Here is a 5,000-nt window from a genome sequence, read left to right on the forward strand (position 1 = left end):
CAATTAGAAAAACAAAAAGAACTGCTGATTTATAAAAGACTGTCAGTAGCTGGGCTAGCAAAGCAAGGTAGAATAACAAAAGCTACACATGTAACTTAAAGCTGTTCTGATGAAATAAGCACAACAAAATAAAAAATAAATGTATCATAAATGATGCAGTTGCTATCTATAGTAAACAACTTTTGAACCAAATGTGTTTATAAACTAATAGTTTTTGTTAAACATCTTACTGAACATTAAGAAAGAAAAATCATACAAAATGAAAACTGATACACAGTGATGGATATTGTAACAGGAAAATAAAGCTAATACTCTTTTCTGAGATTAGGCAGCTAATAAGTATTCAAATTAGGCATAAATTTTACATGCACAATGTTTAAAATATTCAGAGAAAAGGTCTGATTGCCTTTACTAGTTACACGAAAATTATAATTTGGGTCCTCTCCAACTGTAGAAACATAAAATTTAAACCCAAGATGTAGTTTACTTTTTTACAGTACATCTGGAGTTTATGTATGTGTATGTTTTTATTTCATCACTCAAAATTTTTTGAAATACTTATTCTCTCTGGGTGGAGTTTGCAGCACAAAAAATAAAAAAGAACTGCAGTTTCAAATGCAGTAGACAGGTGCAGTAGTTAACACTAACCTTTTGTAGTTAATGTCAGGACCAATTGGATGGATTAAAAAAATTCTGCATGTATTACTGTGTTATAATCAAGGCTGTAAAATAATTAAGAATAGTCAACAAGCAGAGAGTCTAAATCTTTATTACAATTACGAAGACCTATATAACTTCCAATTCCTATTAACTGAAGGATTTTATTATCCCTTGTGGAATTTTGGACTTTATAAAGTCCTAGAGTATAAATTGCGATGTACATTTTAAGTTCAATCATCTAAGAGTTAGTAAAATCATGCTTCAGAAAAACAGTAACAGTGAAAGTACTTTTGTTCTACAAAACAGGGGCCTCTGACCCAAAATTTATATGCAAAAAGAAGGGCAAGTGTGTAATTAAGTGATTACAATGTGCAATTCACTTAAAGAAGAAATCTTGTCCCCTATAAAGCAGACAATTGTAGACGCTTCCTAGTATTTACTAAGTTTCTTCTAGTGAAACCTCCAAATTTGTTTCCCACTAAGGAAATATTTTTATACACTGTGAGGTGCTGTTTACCTTTTAAAGTATATTTTAAATAATTATAAATTCTGACATATTCTTTCAAAATGGATGTGCTTGTGATCCCAAACATCTTATTATTCATCCTTCTGAATCCTACCACAAACATTTTATAAAAAGCAGTGAAAATATATTCCAAATCATTAAGAAGAAAAGTGAGTTTGGGAAATCACTGTTTTAATGTTTGGCTGAACTGTAAGTTAAACCCTTAAATCTTTCATAATGCACGACTTCGGAGCCACATTTGAAGATAACTCTTCCGATCTTGTACTCAAATGATACAACTCGACTTTTCTCCCCTGTGTTAAGTTTTCTTTGGTTTCCTTTTTCTTTCTTCTTTTTTTAAAGCAAGTCACTGTACAGATACTTATTCTCTACACCACTTCCCTTTTGAAACATTAAACTGACACTGGAACTGACTGCACAAGATTGCATTTTCTCTTCCTAAACAACTTGAATTGAAAGGTTACTTAGTGTAACAATATTTACTTGCAGAATTGTGTTGTTACCAAGGGTATAATGGATGGTGGCTATGCAGGTTTACGCAAGAATGAGTGAAGCATGAGGCATTAGCCATGTGTTTGACATGTTTCAAATTGCTATAATCCAGCATTAAACACACCCAGCAATTCATGCCATTTCTTGCAGCCATAATCTTGAATAAAGCGTGCACAACCACTTATTATATAAATTAGTATATGACTCCCTGTTATAGTCACAACAGTGCTTTTGTGTTTATTTTGCATCAAGATGTGGTCTTTTATTTGTACAAATAGCAGGATATAAAGACATAGCTCAATTAGACCTCCTTACTTTATGATAGGGTAGTACTGAAGGCTAAACTTGTTGGTTTTATTTTTTCCCTTAGAGTTATAGGTTCCATTGGTATAAACCGTACCATGTGAGACAGTTATTTGCCAGAGCAATAACAGAAAACCTGCATATACCCCATTCTGTATTCACTGCAATATTCAAAAGTTTGAAACTCCACCTGGGCAAGTACAGTTAACTGTGTTATCTCAACCACCACCAGGGACACTATTGGTCCTTGTTGCTTTTCAGCTTCGTTTCTCTCTGCTCTTCTCTTTCATACCTCTTATCCTCCTGCTCACACTCACTCTGACTCTCATCTTCTCAACCTCCCTCCCTCCATCACCTCCATATACATGCGTACATGTATGTATACACACAAACGCACGTGCACACACACATCAGGATGGTGAGAAGAGAAAAAAGCCTATATTCCCACCATACTCCCTTATCCACATACACATAGACTCCATCATACAGCTTTGATGCCTTAGTATTAAATCTCACTTTTTGCATCTTACCATTTAATCTAAGTGGATTAAAAAATAACGACTTTCTCAAAAACTAAGACCAGATAATAGAACAAGCAAAAATTTTATAACTACTTATTTATGTGAACTTTTCTTAAAATTATTTACAGTGACATTAAAAGACATTATATGTCCAGTACCTGATTCCTTCCAGTGTCTAGTATTTTTAACCAAATAAATGCATTAAAACCTAAAGGATTTTAAATATGATATTTAATGAAAAGTAAAGTATCAAAAAGATATTGTGTATCCTTAAATTTTTTTTATTTAATGATTTGTAAAATTGTCACTATTAAATAGCATTACATATTTCCATGCAGAGTCACACCATGAAAGGGTTAAGTATGGAAGACTTACATATACAACTTGAAACCACATACATTTACCTCAAAATATCAGCTAAATTCTGATTTGGAAAACTTGACTGTGATATAAAAGTTCTGAAAGAAACTAGCATTTAAATAATGATAACTTTTGTGCTCTAGTGGAATTAATTCATCATAGACACCATGCACAGGGCATCTGAAATCTAGCACTGCTTTGCTAAAAGTCTTTAATACTAAGATTGCCTAATAAATCAAAATGCCAAATATGAAGGACATAGCTGAACATGTAGGAACAAAAATTGAACAAGCACATGAATAGTTTTAATTTTTTTAAACTAAAGTAGGATGTTCTTTAGAACATGATTTGGGGAAGGGCATCTGTTATTATCCAAATGATACAATTTTATTATAGCAAGTGATATTATGATTTTAAGTAAATGAAAATTAAGTCGTTTCTAAAGAAATGGAAGTAGTTGTCACTGCGTTTCACCTATTTAAACAAAAATGCCTAAAATTTTATACATACATTAAAGTAATCTTCTTGAGAGGAAAAACTTTAATTAGTAAAACTTCATGTTTTTATTTAAAAAGGTTATGTCAGATATGCAGAGTTAGAGTGTATCTCAACATGGCAATACTTTAAAATAATGATGACACCAACCTTTAGCAAACAGAATACTGTTAGATCTTCAGCAACGAAAAACATCTGGGAAAGAGGAGATTAAAACAAATGAAAACTTATCTTCCCATTCAAATAGCTATTAATTAATTCAGCAATGTGGAATATTGTTATGTTTTGCTACAGAATCAAAAATAAACTAAGGTTTAAAATACAAGTAACAAAACAAAAATTGCATTAGGCTAATAGTATAAAATGCTAAAATTAAGTGTTTAATCTCTGCTATTTCAGTTCAATAAAATGTGATGATGAATTTGAAAGAATACTAGATATTTAGATGTATTTTACTGCAAGATTATGATTCTGCATTTATAGGTCAATGATCCCCATTCACAAGTATAACTGGGAAGTATTTGATAACACTGATGATTCTGTTGAACTAATTATTTTACATATATTTCAGAATGATATTTGTACATTTATCCTTATATCCTAAAGTCTTGTTTTAGTCTCACATATTCATATAATTTCCATATATAGCATTTATTTCTCAAACACATGAAAATTTATAGCAAGTTTTACTTTTCAAAGTCCATGCTAAATGGTCAGTCTTCCTTTTAAATCTACAAATGTTAATCTAGTTTAATTCATTAAAATTTTAAAAATGTTTTAAATCAGTCATTTATAGCATTAATATTTATTTTTTTAAAACAAGGGAAGAAGGAAAGTTTATTTCATCCTGTTACTCTACATCCAACCTCTGACAAATTGAGTTGGTGTTAATTTATAATACCAAAATGTAGTATTTTTTGCAATGTGTTGCACTATCTATCCATAAATCTTACACATGTGACAGGAAGGCTTAAAAACTAAAGAATGTTACCTAGGTGCCAAGAGAAAAATAAATACTAGTTAGAGTTTACAACATACCCAGGTAAGCAAGTATATTGTCGCTCTTTTTTTCTTATCCTTGTCTAAAGAAAAAAAGAAATCTTCAAATTCTTGAGACGAGGACTATTTTAGTATAGGGAATACAGAATTTAATAGTAAAAAGTATTAAAGCAATAAGAAATAATTAGGTCTCTGAGAACACAGAAAGACCTGCATAGCAGGCAGAATCTCCCTCTTTTTTTTATTTAAAAAGCTTAGTGATTGAGTTGTGCAAGCTTGCTAGCTTCCATACAGTGGGTCCACTTACAGTCAAATTCCCAAAGCCTGGACTACTTGCAATAGCCTTCACTGATCCCCTGGCTAATGAGAGCTCTGAGCATGTACTTCTCTTGTGATGGCATTTTCACCTTTCCTGTCATATATCTTTCCTTAACCCTCAAGCTTACTTTACTTCAATCTGCAGTCTCCCTCACAAAGCAACTCCCTGGGATCCCTCGCTGTTTTTCCTGAGCATAATACAGCTCTCCCACGAATCCTCATTCTCTTGCCCTTTCAGCACTTTTTACTTCCAGGCTATCTTTTGGGTGCCAAATGTCCCTTTAACACTGCTCCCCACCAGACCCACCTCTTGCCTTCCCATTGGA

The sequence above is a fragment of the Trichechus manatus genome, unplaced genomic scaffold, assembly GCF_000243295.1.
Source record: "Trichechus manatus latirostris isolate Lorelei unplaced genomic scaffold, TriManLat1.0 scaffold00096, whole genome shotgun sequence".
Lineage (NCBI taxonomy): Eukaryota > Metazoa > Chordata > Mammalia > Sirenia > Trichechidae > Trichechus > Trichechus manatus.